Source organism: Periplaneta americana, chromosome 6 (genome assembly GCF_040183065.1).
Source record: "Periplaneta americana isolate PAMFEO1 chromosome 6, P.americana_PAMFEO1_priV1, whole genome shotgun sequence".
Lineage (NCBI taxonomy): Eukaryota > Metazoa > Arthropoda > Insecta > Blattodea > Blattidae > Periplaneta > Periplaneta americana.
The window spans coordinates 173168043-173189454 of NC_091122.1; the positions used below are offsets into that span (position 1 = coordinate 173168043).

A 21412-nucleotide genomic window follows, 5' to 3' on the forward strand; every position below is an offset into this window, starting at 1 on the left:
TTGCACTTTATATAAGCTATATTCATGATTTGAAACTTACGAGGATATCTGAAAGTTGAAGTTGGATTTATATAAAACAAAGAGGAAGTAGTTCTACGTTAGTATCACAGATCTTTTTGGCCTCTGAAATTCACTTCCATTCATTGTCTACTAGACAGGACAACAGCCAAGTTGTCAGTTTTGTACAAATATATTTGAAATTGAAGGTACTGCAAACTACATTATTTTTAACATAAAAAAAATTAATCGGCCACCGGCAGTTTTGAACAATAATGGTAATATGACTTTACAAGAACTGATATTCTTCCAAACCATGTGATACTGAACTTGTTAAATGTACATATGGCAACACAGACCACGTGGGTGGGTGCAGTGTTCTCGCTTTCCTAACAGATTATTTCTCATTCCCCTTTCCGTAAAACGGTTCCGGTTACGTGTTAGTAGCTGGTCTCTTCCAACGCGTGTGATGCTGTAGTGTGCAAGAAAAATGCTGCGAGGTTGTGAATTTCCTTGTAATTGTTAATTTGTACAATTATTCAACAATGAATGGAAGTGCAAACATATTATATTTTGGACAATTTAGGTAACTCAGTTTACAAAAACAGATTATTTCTATACAGAAGGGAAGGCCAACCCTAATACTACCTGGTCTTACATGTATGCATGTAGGCTAATTTGTAGCTTGTTTCTCTCAAGAAGGTGTCATTTTGCGCTGTTAACTTCTTTCCTCCTCTTAAGAAATATGTAGGAGCCGCCACTGATAGATAGTGTAGTTTGATATGCCGGACTAACTACATTATTCCTTGTAACCTCCTCCCCCCCCCCCCATCGCAAATTGTGCGAGAAATGGTCGACGAATTTTGCCTACAGCCTTCTATCAGAGACACAGAGTTCTTTACGCACCGTGAATCTACAAACGGATCAAACGATATTCTCTAGACTAGAGCCTAGACTACTAAACTTGTATGCAGTTTGTAAATTATTTCGAAGATGTGTTACTCCTTTGTTCCTCTGACTATTTGCCTATCTGTGAGATCATATAGCATGCGTTTATATGCGCCGTTTGTAATAATGTACTCTCAACATTCTGGCGTGTTAGTTGCAATCTATATCGCTGTAATGAATATTTGATTTCGTAGCTTATAACGTGTTTATGCCGTTCTGCATTGTTTGGAGGAGTTCTACAAAGCCCCTGTGAAATGAATTATTAATATAGTTAGTAGAGTGGAGAGAGAGCAGGAAAGTTGGCTTCAAAGAAAGTCTTTCCGAGAAGTTGAAAACCTCTTGTACGATATTACCTGCCGTACACACCAATGAACCGATATAATGAACAAAGCACCAATCTTCACTTCGGCCTTTCACATGAAAATGGTTTCGCATTTGCTATTCATGTATGTATACAGGGAGAGAGCGAGCGACTTCGGAATCCTTTAGACATTCCAGGGTAACCTCCTTCACTTTGACCAGAGTTTAACTCCTGCCCTTTCCTGGCTTTCAACTTGACATTAAAGGGACGCGTTTTGAGATTTTCGTAAAAGTAAGTCTTTGCTTCAGACAGACATGAACATGAACAGATGTCTGTTGCTTTTCTTTTTCCCTTGTTAAAACCTTAAAAATACTTAGGTAAAAAGCCTCTAAAACATTCTAATTAGGCACTAAAAATGTGAACGAAACTAATATTAACAATGTAGGTGCTATATACCGGTAATTTATTTATAAATTGTAAATATTTTCATATATTTTGCTGTGCTGGATTTTTAACTATGCAGCTGGGTTTTAATGCCACTTCTTTCAACACATTTTATCAACAGTAATCTCACTAGAGGTTTTGATTTATCTAGAGAAAATCAAAGCTCGATTGGGACTTAATTGACTATTACACGATTAGAAGAAATTATATACAGATTAGAAGTAATGAAGTACTCCAGTACAATAAAATATTGACGTACGAAAATACAACTGTCTTCAAAAGTTTTATTGTACCATCTCAACATTACAAATATTACGTTAGATGGCAGTAGTGTGTTATGATTAGCTGTTTTCTTGTTATCAGTTGTGCCAACTATGGACTCTTCATTGAACTCTGTGGACGGTTACTAGTCAAGAAGGCTTTGTTCATTCAGTTTCATTTTTATTAAAACAGTTGCATTCCACTTCAGTTATCTGGATCCCAGTAATCAACGTCACTTGACAGATGATTTTCAATAAATCTTAGTATTAAACAATGTCTGATACCTGACTATCCATGATATCATATAGCAGAAGCTATAACATAACCTAAATAATATAAACAAGTGTTAGAAAAGTTTTAATTAGGGATATGAAATAAACAAGACAAGTTTTAATTAAGGACGATGAAATAAAAAGTAAACATGAATAATTTTAAAAGGAACAATTATTGAAAGTACAATTTTTAAATTTGAATGTTTTAGTGGTTGGTGTTTCAGTTGATTTTATATTGGACGTGTGCGTAAAAGAAGTGGAACTCGTTGATGTGTACATGGTGTATTCCTCAACTTATTCAGGATTTCCGAATGGTGCTCTTCATTTATTTGTAAATAGGGTTTCAGGGAAGATGCAGAGCTATGACCAATGATCTTTATTAATTCTTGTTCTTGAATGCTAATGCGAGTCATATTTGAAACTGCTGAGCATCGACTGGAGTGGTTTGTAATTTTATGTTTTTTAACGTCCAGACCAGTGCAGTTTGAAATGTTGGCAAACAAAGAAACAAATGCTAGGGACGCGATAAAATTGTGCGATAAGCAGCCATGATTGGTTGAAAGATGTCCTTTCGTACCGTTTTATTGGTCAAAAGTTGTGTGACGTAGTAAAAGTGTAATAGGTATCGTAATCATTACCAAATTGTAGTAAACTCAGCAAATGCCGGATCGACATACATAACAGACCACAGGAAGCCTTCAAGAGACCGTCTGTGTCATCCCTGCTTCGATCCACATTGGCCACACACGCCCGCCGCAAGTGAGAAATGTTTAATGTTAGTCGCTGATTACAGCTGAATTGAAAATATGCGGCAGAGCCCACAGAGTTAACCATTAAATTACTCATGCTAGTCTATGTTCAAAATTTCTCCATCCCTGGGTTTCTATTACATTTCGTTAAGGACATTATTTTCGTACGTCAATTAATATTTTATTGTATTAGAGTACTTTATTTCTTGTTACATCAGCTTCTTGTCTATGCGGATGACGTGAATATGTTAGGAGAAAATACACAAATGATTAGGGAAAACACGGAAATTTTACTTGAAGCAAGTAAAGCGATCGGTTTGGAAGTAAATCCCGAAAAGACAAAGTATATGATTATGTCTCGTGACCAGAATATTGTACGAAATGGAAATAAAAAAATTGGAGATTTATCCTTCGAAGAGGTGGAAAAATTCAAATATCTTGGAGCAACAGTAACAAATATAAATGACACTCGGGAGGAAATTAAACGCAGAATAAATATGGGAAATGCGTGTTATTATTCGGTTGAGAAGCTCTTATCATCCAGTCTGCTGTCAAAAAATCTGAAAGTTAGAATTTATAAAATAGTTATATTACCGGTTCTTCTGTATGGTTGTGAAACTTGGACTCTCACTCTGAGAGAGGAACATAGGTTAAGGGTGTTTGAGAATGAGGTGCTTAGGAAAATATTTGGGGCTAAGCGGGATAAAGTTACAGGAGAATGGAGAAAGTTACACAACACAGAACTGCACGCATTGTATTGTTCACCTGACATAATTAGGAACATTAACTCCAGACGTTTGAGATGGGCAGGGCATGTAGCACGTATGGGCGAATCCAGAAATGCATATAGAGTGTTAGTTGGGAGACCGGAGGGGAAAAAGACCTTTAGGGAGGCCGAGACGTAGATGGGAGGATAATATTAAAAAAGGATTTGAGAGAAGTGGGGTATGATGATAGAGACTGGATTAATCTTGCACAGGATAGGGACCGCTGCCGGGCTTATGTGAGGGCGGCAATGAACCTTCGGGTTCCTTAAAAGCCATTTGTAAGTAAGTAATCTTTATATAGACTACGTTCTTCTAATCGTGTAATAGTCAATTAAATCCCACTCGAGTTTTCATTTTCTCTAGATAAATCAAAACCTCTAGTGAGATTACAGTAGAAAAATATTTGAAAATTTTCATATTTAAATTTTTATCTGCTTTGAGTTAAGATATCCCACGAAATGGAGAAAAACCTCTTTCAGTCTATATCTTATCACAAGTCCTGAAACTCGTTTGATAAAATTACCGGCCAAAATAGGGTCAGTAAGGGTTTCATGCCAGCCACCAGCCACACGTTGAGATTCTCCAAAATATTCGGTCTGACCGTTGAAATACCGACCGGATGGCAAACTTAGCCATATAGGACCACAGATGAGAAACACACACGCGGTCCATCAGGAAGCCAGATGACTCCCCATTTCCTTTGCCGGAAATCTAACTCGGTACTTCTTGAATTCTTGATTTGCAGCCACTCCGCTACCACTGTTCCGCAGCGGCGGCTGAGCCCTCTGTTGGATATCGATTCAGTGTTTAACGTCTAGATTCATGATACGTCGGTAAAATTACTTTGGATGAAAGGGTTAAGATATGTAATGACTGATGCGGGGCGACATGTTAATGTGGTGTTGAAGTTGGTAAAATATAGAGTCTGTAGACAGCATCCTGTAACACCGTTTGTCTTTGTCACAGAGGGAATTCAAGAGGTTCGCTCAAGCGCAAGGAGTGCTCTCCGCAAAACACGAGTGAGTACAGTCAGGGCACGGAGCTGGTGTACACAAGCTAATGAAGGTAATGGCGATCCGTTAAACTAGCGGTGCGTGCGTTACTTGTTAGCTGTTAGCTTGGAAACAGAAATTGCAAAAGTCGCACAGTGGTCCGAATCGCTGAATACCCGGATAGAAATCGATTTTTCAATTTTACCAAAAGATTTTCCTAGAATAGTTACTTACGATACAAGTTTGTGAAGCGGGTAGTATTTTGACAGGAGTGTAAGTTTAAGAAACGAGGCTTGCCGAGTTTCTCAAATAGAATGGATCGGGGGAAGTTTCCTGACTTTGTCTTTGATTGAAAATTTAAGATACTGTTAATTTACTTTTGAATTTCATATTGAAATTTCAAAGTCTAGAAGGTATTTTGAAGCTATGTTATTGGTACAAAACAGAAAACATTAAATACCTTTTTATAGATACAGGTTTTCTTCTTGCCTGCACTGTAGGCATCTTTCCCCGATAGTTGGGTAAGATGGCAAATGCAATTAACACATTTACTGATATCTGTATTTTATCTGAACTTGGTTTGATACATGTATATAACAAAAATGACTTAATCTAAAGCTCATGAACACTTTTTCATTCGATGAAAGAGTAATGGAACGGAGAAAAATTCTCTCCGGCGCCGGGATTTGAACCTGGGTTTTCATCTCTACGTGCTGACGCTTTATCCACTAAGCCACACCGGATTCCACCCCGGCGTCGGACAGAATCGTCTCAGTTTTAAGTTCAACTCTTGGGTTCCCTCTAATGGCCGCCGTCTGCACTACGTCATAGATATCTATGAACCTAGGACCGAAGTCCACACATGTGCTGAGGTGCACTCGTAATGAGTGACTAGTTGGCCGGGATCCGACGGAATAAGCGCCGTCTTAAATCACGAAGTGATTTACGCATATCATATATATTATTTTAATGTACCCCGAAGTACATATGATATTTCTATGCAGATATTCTGCGTCATCATACGATGAAAGAGTAATGGAACGGAGAAAAATTCTCTCCGACGCCGGGATTTGAACCCGGGTTTTCATCTCTACGTGCTGACGCTTTATCCACTAAGTCACACCGGATTCCACCCCGGCGTCGGACAGAATCGTCTCAGTTTTAAGTTCCAACTCTTGGGTTGTCTCTAGTGGCCGCCCTCTGCACTACGTCATAGATATCTATGAACCTAGGACAGAAATAAGCATCTTGCCCCGATAGTCATCTCCCCCCGATTCACTCTACACACGAATGTGTACCATACAATGATTTTTCTTCGATAGCCTCAAATTACCTCTTACTTCACTCACTGGTGTTATTACTTCACGCACACTACGCTCACTTCACGCACTGGTGTTAAAAAGGCTCACTTCACACACACTGCTAACAGTGCGTGAAATTGCACTTCACGCATTCTCGTAGAAAATAGCAATTTATGTAACTCGTGTAGAATCTTGGTAATTACTCGTATAGAACGAGCGACGCTCACGCACTAATTTTCACGAGTGTTTATAATGAAGATTATATACACGTGTTACATACAGGACCTTCATTTCAAAACTTCCTAGTCTAAATAACTAATTATTTAAATTTAATCCAATTTAAACAAAATACACGTCAATTTAGATATTGAGGGGGAAGTCTGAAACCAGGCTTAATTGCATTTTAGATTTCACCCCCAACCTCCAGCCACTTTCAAATTTCAAATGGTACCCCTATATTTTTATACTTAAATATCAAAGAGCATTCAATTGTTTATACACCTCATTCATTTGTTTTCGCATCTTTTGTTTTCTATCGTCGCCTGGAAACCTGTATTTTTGTTATTATCAGTTGATTGTAGGATGAAAAGACAGCTTATTTCGTATAATTCCCTAAATTTAATCAATAAGGATGATTTATGTTCTCTCTTGAAGGGTATACACATTTTAAAATAATTTAATACACAAACACAACTATTACATGAAAATGCTCAATAAGTTTTTGTAACTTTATTCTCTTCGGCTCTAGTCAACAATAACAACAATTCAGGTTGCCAGGCGACGATAGAAAACAAAAGATGCGATAACAAATGAATGAGGTGTATAAACAATTGAATGCTCTTTCATATTTAAATATAAACATACGAGTATAGCAGTGTCATTTGAAATGTCAAAGTGAGGGAGGGTGGGGGGTGAAATTTAAAATACAATTTACCTCATGACCAAGGTGTAGGTCTTCATCGAGCGGGACATGGAACATCCTTAAGCACTACAACCCAAGTAAGCGTTTTTTGGCGTTGATCTAGCCCTCACTAGGTATAGAGAGGGTAACTTGGGAATTTCTGTAACTTAAAATGTAATCCGTTATTTATTTTTTTTATCCAATGCCACCAGGTTGTCTTTTCGACATTTCTGGTCTTCTCTCCTGGCTGTGGCTTAATTGTAACCCACTTCTGAGGTTGGGGCACCTGGAAGGCGGAGTTACATTACCCCGATGATGTGATAGGATGATTATGATAATGTAGTGCCAGACCATGGACGAACACAGGAATAATCCCCTTGAAGGAAAAATTCCTGTGCTCTAACCGGGAATCGAACCCGGGACCTCGTGAACTATAGCCAGAAGCTCTGACCACTAGACCATGAGGCTGGTCGATGTAATCCGTTTTTGTTCTCCTTATCTTCGTTTTGTTTTCCTTATCATCCTCTAGTTCTCCTCGTATTTCTCATCTTCTCCTTGCATTACCCTTGTTCTCTTTGTCTTTCCCTTTTTCTCTGTGTATTACTTTTATTTTCTTTGTATGCCCCATGTTCTCCCTCTATTCCCCTTCTCGCCTTCCACTAGTATTCCCCATGTTCTCCTTGTCTTTCCCTTGTTCTACTTATATATGTTCCTTGTTCTTAGTGTATAACCCTTGTTAATCACCGGCGTAGCTCAATCGGCTAAGGCGCTTGCCTTCCGATCCGACGTTGCGCTCGGGCGCGGGTTTGATTCCTGCTTGGGCTGATTACCTGGTTTGGTTTCTCTGACGTTTTCCCCGAGCGTAAAGTCATGTCAGATAATCTATGGCGAGTCCTCGGCTTCATCTCGCCAAATGCCATAACATACAGTAGAGCATCGATTATCCGAAATAATTGGGAATGGGGGGTGTTCGGATAACTGATTTTTCGGATAACCGATCATTTACGAAAACAAATTGTACCGTGTCATAGGAGCAGTATGAAACAAACACACACTGATATTAAACACAAAACTGTACATATAATATATAATTATTTTGTATCACACGTCTTACAAATAACACAGAGAACTGACTAGCCTAGTTTGACAAGTTCAAAATAGTCATTAAAGTAGCCTATAGTTTAGTAAAAGAAGTCCTTTTTTTTTTTCTTTCTTTCTTTTTCTTCAGAGATGAGACTCGTTTCTTTGCCGCTAAATCTCGCAAACAGCGCTAGCAAAACTTCTACATGGCGGACGCGCAAATTTGAATTTGCCGACTGGAACGCTTTGTATATACGTATTTATTCACACTGCAATGGGTATATACCCGGTGGCAGTGATAACTAATTACACACATACCAATAATTAATACAAATAATTAATACTAACAATAATTAATAATAATAATAATAATAATAATAGGCAATATCCTAAATTAAATGAAGCACGATCACTTAAAATAACATTTAAAATAAATCTAATTTGTATCTTAAATCTAAGTTCGAACTAAAACCCACGAGTATGATATGTTCATATCTGCACAAGTACCTTTCCACATTACACTCATTTCGCTGTCAACTCACTCACTGCACTGGAACTACGACACATTTCACTGATTCTATCCTGATTTCACTAACACTTCAAAAACATTTCACTGTTCAAATACTTTGCACTGCCACTATAAACTATAAAGCTTCCCTGACAGGAACACGTTTCACTGACACAACACACTTCACTAACACAACACACTTCACTGACACAACACACTTCACTGACACAACATAATTCTTCACTGATACAATACTTCAATAACAAAATATCATTTACATCCTTTACATACTGTGTATAATTATCGTCTATTAGTGAAGTCCTTAAGCCTATTTTTAAATACGTTTTTGGTTGTTGGTAAAGCCTTTAGTAAGTCTGCAGGTAAAGCATTCCATTCCCTGATAGTACGATTGAGAAAAGAAAACTTTCCAGTGTCCGTCCTCTGTCTTCTTTCCCTCAATTTATATGAGTGGTTGTTCCTTGAAGAGTAATTTGGCGGCTGCAACCTATTTTTTATTTCTCTCCAGGCAGGCTCACCTCTGTATATTTTGAACAGTGCGCATAATCTAATTCGCGTTCTCCTGTCCTTGAGTGTGTCCCATTCGGTTTCGGTTAACCATTGTTTCGGTTGATCGGTATTGGGATAATCGATGCTCTACTGTAGTAGTTTTACAACGTCGTTAAATAACCAACTTAATAATAATTACTCTTGTTCTGTTTGTATTCCACTTCTCCTTATATTTCCGTTGTTATCTTTATATTACACATGTTATCCTTGTATTCCCTTTGTTATCCTTGTTGTCATTGTATTCCTATTCGTATCCTTGCATTACCTTGTTCTCCTTGTCTTCTCCTTGTTCTCCTTGTACTTCCCGTCCTGCTTGTATCCCCCTTAATTTCCTTGAATTATCTTTTGCTATAAAACTCCATGTCTACGGATTTAAAAAATGTGATTGCGAATGAGTGTTGGTGAAATGAAGCGAAAAAACGAAAGAACAACGAGAAAATCCCTCACAACACTGGCCAATTTCTCCACAAAATATACTCCGATGAAAGAGTAATGGAACGGAGAAAAATTCTCTCCGGCGCCGGGATTTGAACCCGGGTTAGTGGATAAAGCGTCAGCACGTAGAGCTGAAAACCCGGGTTCAAATCCCGGCGCCGGAGAGAATTTTTCTCCGTTCCATTACTCTTTCATCGTATGATGACGCAGAATATCTGCATGGAAATATCATATGTACTTCGGTACATTAAAATAATATATATGATATGCGTAAATCACTTTGTGATTTAAGACGGCGCTTATTCCGTCGGATCCCGGCCAACTAGTCACTCATTACGAGTGCACCTCAGCACATGTGTAGACTTAGGTCCTAGGTTCATAGATATCTATGACGTAGTGCAGAGGGCGGCCACTAGAGGGAACCCAAGAGTTGGAACTTAAAACTGAGACGATTCTTCCGACGCCGGGGTGGAATCCGGTGTGGCTTAGTGGATAAAGCGTCAGCACGTAGAGCTGAAAACCCGGGTTCAAATCCCGGCGCCGGAGAGAATTTTTCTCCGTTCCATTACTCTTTCATCGTATGATGACGCAGAATATCTGCATGGAAATATATGTACTTCGGTACATTATAATAATATATAAGCGTCGGGATTTGAACTTAGGTCCACGGTAGTAAGCGCTCTATCAACTACGCTACAAGGTGGCATCGCGTGGTATCCATAAGAATAACGTTTCCTCTGATCATAATATTTGGGGCCGGAAAACATGGGATCCGCCACTGAGCGCGCACAGAGGAAATCCCCAGCATTGCCGTCGGTCCGTGTTTTCCCCCACCTCTTTTCATCATCTCACGTTGTTCCTCTGTCGACGTTGAGTCGAGGGGGTTGCATGTCGTAGGCGCGGGGATATAGTGCGACAAGGGATCTCGGCGCAGAGGCATGTACACCGCTGTTGGACCGAATTCATCATTGGATTAACATCACACGCCCTGCCGGCACAAGTTGGGCAAAAGAAGCCGGAATCTTCTTCCCTCATCGCATACCACTAATTCCAGGTTCTTGGTCGCAGGCTTGCACGCCGCGAAATGGATGTTCCACACAATAATGGAGTCTCATTACTAGACATTCTTTTTTTTTTTCTTTTATTTCTGGTTTTCCTACTGTTCTTTTCCATTTCGTTTTCCTCTTGTCGTTCATTCATTATCTTTTCGGTATCTTTCTTTCTGTCGATTTTTCTTTCTTTCTTCCTTCCTTTCCCTCCATGTTTCCATGTCTTTCGTTTAACACTCTTTTTCTATTTTCATTCAGTCAAAATACAACTTCTTGAAAGTGTACCATACAATGTTTTTTCTTCGATAGCCTCAAATTATTTCTTCACGCACTGGTGTTATTACTTCACGCACACTACGCTCACTTCACGCACGAGGTACCATACCCTCCTTCTTTGCCAACAAATGTAAAAACCTGGGCCTAACACACAGCATTGTGAAGGAAATAGCCATTAGTGCCCTCAAAGGATCAGTTCAGATATTGAGAAATCATTTGTATGGGAGTGATAATGGAAATTTCAAGTTATCTTAACTGATGGCTGTTGATTGGTTTAGATATCAATGCCAATCAATCCGTACTATTTTTTTTCTCGCGGTATATGGCATTCAAATCATTCTAACATATCTGATGATATCCCCCCCCCTTTCTTAACTGTGAATGAGCACAAACGCTTCTTAGGTGTAAATTTTTCTGACATTTTGCATTTTCGATTCCCTAACCGTTTCAAATGTATATCATTTTACCTTTTAGGTGTGTTTCCAAATTATATGTAATACGCTTTGTCAAATCTGGCAACCTTTTTATAAGGGAAGGTAAATTTATTATTATTATCATCATTCCTTCGTGTTTTCTATGGTTCATTCTTTCTCTTAACTTGAAATGTTTATGCTCTTGACATTCCAGAAATCTGGCCATATTTTCTGTTAATACTGTGACGTCATTGAGGACTGAATATGGTAAACGATTAAAGTTCGCAAACAAAAAGTGTGGGAATCTTCCCAAACAATATTTTCCTATAATTCTGGCATTTCCACTTATTTTATTAAGGTGCATATTAACTTTTTGCACTAAAATAATATATACTGTGTACTGTAGGATTAGGCTAGACGAATATTGTTATAGAAAAATAATGAGCATTAGTGATAAGTACTCGTAAGTTATATACTAAGACTTTTTCTACGAAATTTTGTTATTTTTACTTTTCGAAACCTTTATTTTACGTTTTTACAATATTCGATACATAAAAGAAACAATACTAGGTATAAAAATTCTGTACCTGTTACTTTAAAAAAACGACAGAAACTTTTTAAAACCAAACACTACAAAATTTGAATAAAAGGATGTAAGAAAAACTGTTTTTTTTTTTTAATTTGCAACTCTGACCATTTGAGTAAAGAATGTAAGAAAAACTGATTTTTTTAATCAATCACAATAAAATAAGAACAAACCGACGCCATTTTCAACTAAGCCTAACAGAGGCACTTTCAGCGATCTTCAGCGTCAGTCATCATTAGGGAAACATTACAACAAAATTTATAACTAAACCAAATGGATCTGACACTTTCCACCAGGTTACAAAGCACGACACATACTAGTCTTCGATGGAAAGAAACGGAAATTTAGATTTGTGACACCTCTATCGTTTACCATATTCAGTCCTCAATTACAATAGGCCTTAGATAACTCAAATTATAATGCATTTGAAACAAAGTAGTTTCCAATTCAGTCAATCGTGATAAAACATAAAAGAGAAACAAATATATTGACATTATAATGAATTAATTTTTATTCGTACACAAATCGGGGTGATTAAAAATGCTGGGAGTATAAAGACTGAAATACTTTATTTAACATAGTGTAATTCTAAAGTAGGCTAGAGCTAACTTTGATATTATTTTCCACATTAATCCATTTCACTGTAATGACGTATTATTATTCATTATATTATTTTGAGACAGCTAATTGCGTCATATTGATGTCTGAATAATTTGACTACCAATTACTTTGTTGTCTCGAGACGGCCTCATGGAATGAGGAAGCGATAACAAAGTAGTCAACGATAAGGCTCCGCTCTGTTACATTTAAATGCGGGGAGTATAAGGACGAAAATGAAAATAAATATCAAAATTTCATTTGAAATCTCGGAGTTATTTACAATGCCAATCATGCTCACAATAACAATCACGAACAGCATTAACGCTTCGTGTAATTTGAAGAGTCAGTGAATCCCCATTGCTTTTTTCTTCCTCAGTTTACTATTTATTTATGTATTCACTCATTTATTTATTTAGCGATTTGGTTAGAACATTAGTTTGTTAATTCTTTGGTGTTTTCTTATTAATTTTATTTAATAAGCTTAGGATTTGACTTTGCTTGACTTGGATTTTCGAGAAATGAACACGAGACGAATCTTTTCACTTCATTTACATTGGCCCTTTGTGCACCCTATATTCTTTGATGGGCGATCATAAGAGTACAAGTCAAAAAACCTTATTTTACAGGAGAGCAAAAAAACTGTTTAACATCTTACATGATTTTGAAGATACTGTTATGTGCATCAGAGAATGCAGCATTCTACAGCAGGTTTTGACTTGTTCTCTTTTTACCAGACATAGATATCGAGCTGATGATTACAAAACTGTACATACCTCAATTTCGCCAAAAATTGACTTGTACTCTTATGATCGCCCATCAAAGATATATAGTAACAGTCAAGTGCGACATGTAGCCTTAGTATCATTCATGAATCCGTTTCTGACAGGTGGTCCATCCTGCCAAAGCCCTGATAGCCAGGTTTCATCCCTCGACAAATACCAGATAAGTTCTAGGGCTTGGCGCCCCGAGCTCTTCCTATATGAGCGTCGGAAGCTCGTACTACCCTTAGACCTCTATAGCCTATTTTTGGCTATTAAAAATGATTGATGAAATGAGAGAAGGTGAAGAGTGTTGCTGGAATGAAAGAGAAAACGGGAGTACCCCGAGAAAAAACCTCTGCAACGTCTGATTTGTCCAGTACATATTTCATGAGCATACGGCTAAGGTTCGAACTCAGGCCGCTTGAATTGATGATCAGTACGCTAGCGCCGAGCAATAGGCAAGTAACTTTGGGTTTAAATAGCCCCAAAATATCCACTGCTATAGTCGATCTTTGATGACAGTTTTTTATAATATACAATGTGCCCAGTTTGTCTGTCTTGAGAGCATATTCCAGCCTAAGTTCCGTTTTATTCACTGGCAGGTTTATTTATGGCATGTTTCGAATCGGAGTCATTGATAGTTCTCTTCCAGAATGTTTTGTGACAGCCGGTGATTGATTTGCTTCACCGACTCATCATTTCGAACAATTTCAAGTCCACGATGATGGCTGCGATAAATTTTCGATTGACAGACAGTGCAGCATATCCATTAGTCATCCTGGAAATGTTTTCGTGGTCTTCAGGCAGCGCTTTCAATCATACCACTTCCTCGGGTAAATTTTTATATTAGACCGGTTTAGAAAAAGAGAAAGGAAACAAACCGTGTAGAACTGTCGCCCGTGTGAATATCTTTTGAGCCCCCCCCCCCCCCAGTATAATTTAGAAACTCGTGAATCGTTCTGACGAGTGTTGATATCTATACTAATAATAAATCTGTAGCCGAAATTTTTCTGGTAATTTTCGATTTTCCAAAAATAATTGGTCCTAACATATATAATTAACCACCCTGAAACCGAAAATCGCTTTTTTGAAATTTTTGTTTGTATGTCTGTCTGTATGTTTGTTACCTTTTCACGCGATAATGGCTGAACCGATTTCGATGAAAATTGGAATATAAATTAAGTTTGTTGTATCTTAGATTATAGGCTATATGGCATTCAAAATACGTTATTTAAAAGGGGGGTTATAAGGGGGCCTGAATTAAATAAATCGAAATATCTCGCTTATTTTTTATTTTTGTGAAATATGTTACATAACAAAAGTTTTTTAAAAATGATTTCTGATAAGTTTTATTCTCTGAAAAATTTTGATAGGACTGATATTTAATGAGATAAATGAGTTATAAAATTAAAATAACTGCCATCTAAGGCGGTGTATTGAAATAAAAAACAAATGACTTCGTCTATAAGGGCCTTGGACACAACAATCGAAAGCTATGAAACATAGCGTACAGACAATGTTTCTGTGTTTGTATGAAGTAATATCAGAAGCTAAATTAACCGATTTGTATAATTAATTATTATTTCATCATTGGAAAGTGTAGTTTCTCTGGATGGACATAATGCTATAATGTTATTACAGTAACTTGTGAGTGAATTGAGGACAGGTAAGATTAAAATAGCTTCTTATGCACAGAAAAACTTGATAGGTTATTCTGTATATTCATTTCCTGTATTTCTTATAATAATGTTTATGAACATATTCATTTTTATCTCAGAGAATTAACGAACAACGAGAGTGTATTGATTTAGTATACAGTAATAGTACGTTAGCTTAGCAATCCATTATTTTATAATTCAAATTTTAACTATGCTCAATTGAATCGTGTTAAAATACATATGCAATAAATGCAATGCAAAAAAAAATTGGGTAATGAGCCAAGCAGATTATGTTGCGCTGTTGTAAAAGTTGTTCCTCCTGGGATTCAAGAGCTCCCACAACAAATTAAAAACTTTCTAATTCGAGTACATCCGTTATCAACACACTTTTCATAATATAATATAATATAAACATAATAATAAATCTGTAGCCAACATTTTTCTGTTAATTTTCGCTTTTCCAAAAATAATTGGTAATAACAATTAAGAAACATGTTAAAGGAATTGTCATTGCACCAAATGAGTGTCTCTGGATCAAAATGATCGCATTTTAATATTTTAAATACAATTTAAATTAAGTAACATATTAAACGATTTATCCTTCTATCAAACACGAATGTTCCCTGGATCAAATGTCCTATTTTAATTATATAATTATATTTATTTCTAACGGGTGCAGCGGAGCGCACGGGTACGGCTAGTGCATAATATTACTGTGTCAGGTTCGGATTTTTAAAGCTAGATACTGATTCATCACAGATTATCAAACTTGATGGAAAGTCTATATCATGACCAAAAATATTAAGGTGTAACCTATATAGGTATTGTGTTTCCATCAGTCGAACGACATACATGAAACCAGTTCAGTTCAGGCTATTTCAATTCGCAATATAAACAAACCACCACCTGAGGCACCGTGGCATCTCAGAGCACTGGGTTACGACGATCACGGACCCGGCTTCAAGTCCCGGTGGTGGCGGAGTTAAATTTGTGGTGGATAAAGCCAAAATTATGATGGTTTTTCTCGGGTTACTCTCGTTTTTCCATCGTCATTCCACCGACATATTCCACAATACCCCTTTTATTGTCATCTTCGTCTCGAAAAAATAGGGTAACTCCTGTGTTTACATGCCGCTGAATCAGCCGTCTGCCATGGTGGGTGTTTCTCGCGGTTTGTCCGAAGATTGGTAGATGGAAATGGTGGTTAATTCTAGACAATATCGCTACATGTCGCTGCCAGGTCCTCTCACCCTGGAAAGACCAACAATATAAAACCTTTTTAAATGTCTTGAGCAATTTGGGGCTGCACATCAAGACATTTTGAAAACTTATTTTATGTAATATATAGGTATTAACACAAATTCCTTTCACAATCCAATGTAAACAAACCGAATAGATGGCGCAAATATGGCGGGGTGCGACGACCTGATTTTATCGACGGACCTTGATTCTAGACGACTCATAGATCTGCATAATGGGCACCGAAGCCTTCTGCGATATCACCACTGAGAGGGATACGACGACTCTTGTAGATCTCAAAACTATGGCGGACTACCACCAAAGGTTTAGTACTACTGGATTGGTGTCATGGGCGACGACAATTGAAATGAAAAGAAATTTCCGGCAACATACAGTAAATAAACTTCGAACGTTGGAAAGCAATGTGATTGGTGCGGGAGCACTTAAAGGCCTCTCTGTCTTGTTTGCACTATTGAAGCCATTTGAAAACAATGCGATTGGTCTTTTTTGCGCTAACATAATATAAAATTCGACGTTGGAAAACAGTGTGATTGCTGCGGGAGAACTTGAAAACCTGTCGGAATGCTTTGCGCCATTGGGAAAGAATTGGCGCAGGAGAACTTAAGGGTATATGTACGTGATCGACCACAAATATTATTAGAAAATGCAGGCTCTAAATTTCTAAAATTTTATAAGAAAATTAACTCACAATTGGACAAAAATTACAAGATACCAGAACAAGACTTATTAGAACTTAAATATCTAATAAAAGTATAGAAAAGGTTACTAATAATATTTTTCAACCCAGTTTTATCAAAGTACGAACAAAAAAAAAAAATTCTGCAGTTACATCATTTGGTAACCATAACATTGTTATGATCTCTCTGACATTTTTAATGTTTTTCTGCGTGTAATAAACACTTATTTCTGAAAAGTAGACTACTCTCAGACATGTGCAGTAGTTTATTTGTCTTATAAAATAAGTTATATTAAAATGTACATAATGTTTTGTGGCCTAATTTTTCTATGTCCAAAGAAATGGGCATTATTGTAGTTACCATTTGCATAAATGCATGTTAAATCAGTTTACAACATTTCATAATTCTATCTCTCTTGTTGTGGAGTTATGAAATAATATGTGTGAAAATTTTCAAATTTTGGAAAATTTAACTTAAAGTAAAAAGTGAATTCTAAACCTATTATTAGTAACTTTTTTATACTTTTATCAGATATTTAAGTTCTAATAAGTCTTGTTCTGTTGCCTTGTAATTTTTATCCAATTGTGAATTAATTTCCTTATAAAGTTTTAGAAATTTAGAGCCTGCTTTTTCAGATAATAGCCTATTTGTGGTCGTTCACGTACATATACCCTTAAAGGCCTGTCGGCCTTCTTTGTACTATTGGAACTATTAGAAAACAATGTGATTGGCCCAGTAGAACTTAAAGATCTGTCGGCTTCTTTGCGCTATTGGAAAATAGTGTGATTGGCGCGGGAGAACTTAAAGACCTGTCGGCCTTCTTTGCGCTTTTGGAACTATTGGAAAACAATGTGATTGGCGCGGAAGAACTTATAGGCTTCTTGGCTTTTTAGCACTAACATATAATATATCAACTTCGACCATTGGAAAATAATGTTATTGGCGCGGGAGAACTTAAGGGCCGGTCTTCTTTGCGCTAAACTCAAAGCATGCCTCTTATCGCCGAGGATAACAATACAATAACATACGGATACGGCTGCAGAGAACGTGTAGTGTGGGTGATAGTGAGCCCAGCTTAGCCAGACAACACAATCGGCAACCTACTCACTTCTATCACGCTTACACAAAACCCATTTATATTGAAGGGCTTGAGATGTTATCGTGTCCCTCCCAATAAGCACCGTCTATACCTCTAAAACAGCACATACGTTCTCTAGCTATCTGGTGACAACTTGTTTCGTTAGGGATCAACTCCTCCTGGCCCACTCTAGTAATATAAGATGTGCTTGTCAGCCCTCAACTGGTTCCAGTACACATGTACACTACTCAACTACGCCCGACACTTCACATAAGATACGTAGTTGGCTGCATGTATCCGCTTCTGAGTGTTGGAGTCAAATGTGTTAAATGTGTACAGTAGGACAGCTTCAAATACTTGGGATGTACTTAAGCAATAACATGAGCTGCTGCCATGAAGTGAAAAGGAGGATAGCAATGGCAAAAGAAGCTTTTAATAGAAAGAAGAATATCTTCTGCGGACATGTGGAAAAAGAATGAAGGGAGTGACTAGTGAAGTGCTTTGTGTGTAGTGTAATATTGCATGGACATTACAACGACGTGAAGAGAAACGACTAGAAGCATTTGAAATGTAAATATGGAGAAGAACGGAGCGTGTGAAATGGACAGACAGAATAAGAAATAAAGCTTTTCTAGAGAGAGTGGGCGAAAAAAAAAATACTGAAACTGATCAGGAAGAGGAGAAGGAATTGACTATCACTGGCTTAGGAGAAACTGCCCACTGAAGGATGCATTGTAAGACAAGGTGAACGGAAGAAAAAGTCTGGGCAAAAGAGTTAGGTATTAGACAACATTAAGATAATGTGGATCATATGCGGAGATTAAGAAGAAGGCGGAAAATAGAGAAGATAGGAGGAAGCTGGGTTTGCTGTGGAGGACCTGCCCTTGGGCAGAAATATGAACTAATGAATACCGGTATACAATATTTTATGAAGCTTGCACCGTGAAGAGGACTTTTTCGTCTGTCTATGAGACCAAGAGGGGAACATCCCTATGCACTGCGACCTGAAGTCTATTGTGCGCCTCTGGGATGAGTTGCAAGTCCACCAACCACTCCTACGTCGAACCGACCCAACCACTAACATCCTGACACTAGTCCTGCCATCCTTCCAAATCCGTGTACCATTCCACGCTAACAGCCCCCCCACATTTCCCACTCAAACGGTCTGAGGTGTAAGCCAGAATGATAAGGAAAGGATGATAGGGGAGGAAAGGAATTGGCGAGAAAGAATGGGGTTCCATACACCTGATAAAGTTACCTGATATTCATCCATAGGAATGAAGGAAAAACTCCGAAAACTTCACCCAGGCAACTCGTCCCAAGCGGGGAATCGAACCCCGGCCCGCTGGGTTCGGGAGCGAAGACGCTACCACGAGACCACAGCGGTGGACGTGAAGAGGATTTCTAAAAAAAAAAACTGTAGAAATTATCGAAATTTCACAATTCCACACACCACTCTCCGTGTCATCGATGCCTTGTGAAAGCCAGTCGCGAACCATTCTAGACACCCCATAGCCTACTTGATTTCCATTATTGTTATTCCTGGAATTGGCGATAGAAACAGAGTCGAGAGAAGGGCAGCAAGAAACAAACTAATGCGATTTGAGCAGTGGCGATGGACAGACGACTGGCTCCAACTGAGACGCAACTCTCCCCCAAGTTGTGCACGTGACCCGAAACTTGATCTCAACTTACCGCCCACCACCGCCCGTCACGCAGAGAGCAGCGTCCCGTCCTAGAACACGTCTCTATATCGATTCCAGTGGACCAGATATGCATTTTACAGACATCCTTCCACCGTAGAGACCGGACTTCGATTTCTCTCTGATCCTGTAAAATTTTAGTGCAGGATTAAAGTGGCATCCGCGCCATTAGCAGATCACCTGGTGCATCTCTTTGCGCGGTGTTCTATTGTGATACCTCCTGAGGTTATTTTCTATCAAGATGGGACTAGTAAGTATTTCTGGAAACATCCCATCGCTGCACTGTTTGTAGACATGGACAGCTGAGTGGCTACCTAATGTCGATGGAATTCATGATAGTGTGAGACGCAGCGTTTCTGAAACTTTTTTTAAATGGGGACCACTTTTTTAAGCCAGAACAGTTCCGCGGACCACCTTACTCTTGTTCCCTCCGAAAGTAAATTTATAATTTTTATAGCATATTTTAATATCAGTATACTTATATTTTAAATTAGAATTAATTAATTGAAATTAATTTAATTCAATTAATTTTATATTAGTATTAGCTAATTAAGTTAATGTTAATAGAAGAAAATTCAATTTCGTTTTTTTTAATTAATCAAGGGGATTAGAGTTTGGATAATCTTTAACTTATTAACTTAAAAAAATAATAAATAAATGTTGGTACTCACACAGCTTCTCAACTATTAGCAGTGCCTAAATGAAGTGTATCGTCACGTTCCTTTCTTTTCAAAGATCCGGACCGAAGTTTTTCAGTATGTATAATGGGCACTATTTAACAGAGACATAGGCAACTACTAGCGTGTACCACATAAGAAAGATTTAAAGTCGTAAATACATGAAAAGGTTCGGTACTTTGGTGCTCTGTAATGAATTCAGGTGGTCCCTGGCTGGGTTACAGGTGCAGCACCAGAAGTACAGGGAAAAGATGTCGAGAAACACCACGTTCATAGTGCTTTAAATCCCTCTTTTGTTGCTGAGAGTATAGTGGGAAGTCGATAGACGGGTAGGGTAAAAAACTTCATAAACGTCAGTACTAGGAGAAAAAGTAAAACGATTGCCATGTCTAATTTCCAGTCTCCGAAATTTTCAGCTATAATGTAATACGCAATTCGTTTGAATTTTATTTTTTCTTCTGTCTTTTTTGAAGGACCACAAGGGCAGACTTCGAGGACCACAGGTGGTCCGCGGACCATAATTTGAGAAACGCTGAGTTAGAGGACTCGGTTTCCCCCTCCCCAAGATTTTCTCCATATACCGTCGAGCGGGGTGACTTTGTGCCATGAGGGTGACTTTGTGCCATTCGCACATTTCATAAAAAAACGTGAGGAAGTAGTCTTTAAAACCGTCACAAGGTTTTAAAGACTACTAAACGTAAGGAAGTAGACTTTAAAACCTTGTCACGGTCTTAAAGAATACTTCCATACGTTTTTCGCGAATGGCACAAAGTCACCCCTCGCGACGGTAGTTGATCAGTTCAAGTAACACCACGTCTGAATGGATTCTGGAAGCACGAGTGTCGCTCTTTATCCCTAGACTATGCCTATAACTGTTGAATTTAGAAATATTCATCCTGCCTATGAAAATATAAATTAAATGCAACAAAATTGAAATATACAGGAAGTCAATGAGAAAAACTCAAGATTTCAACTAAAAATCGAGGCTCTTCTACGGAAGAAAAGCATAGATATTGTAATTAGCCTTTATTGTACAACGATAACTCTTCAAGGAATATATGTTAAACAAGTAAGATCCCTCAAGACCAATTTAAGGAGTAACAATACACATAAATTTCAAAATATGATAAAAAGGAGTCAGGAGGACACTG

The 21412-nt window shown here is 37.9% G+C and overlaps 1 protein-coding gene across 1 annotated transcript in view; it reads left to right on the forward strand.

Moving 5' to 3' along the window:
- Positions 1 to 21412, forward strand: part of LOC138702051 (osteocalcin 2-like) — a 497730-nt gene that overhangs the window by 420911 nt on the left and 55407 nt on the right. The gene's annotated exons all lie outside the window — the stretch shown is intronic.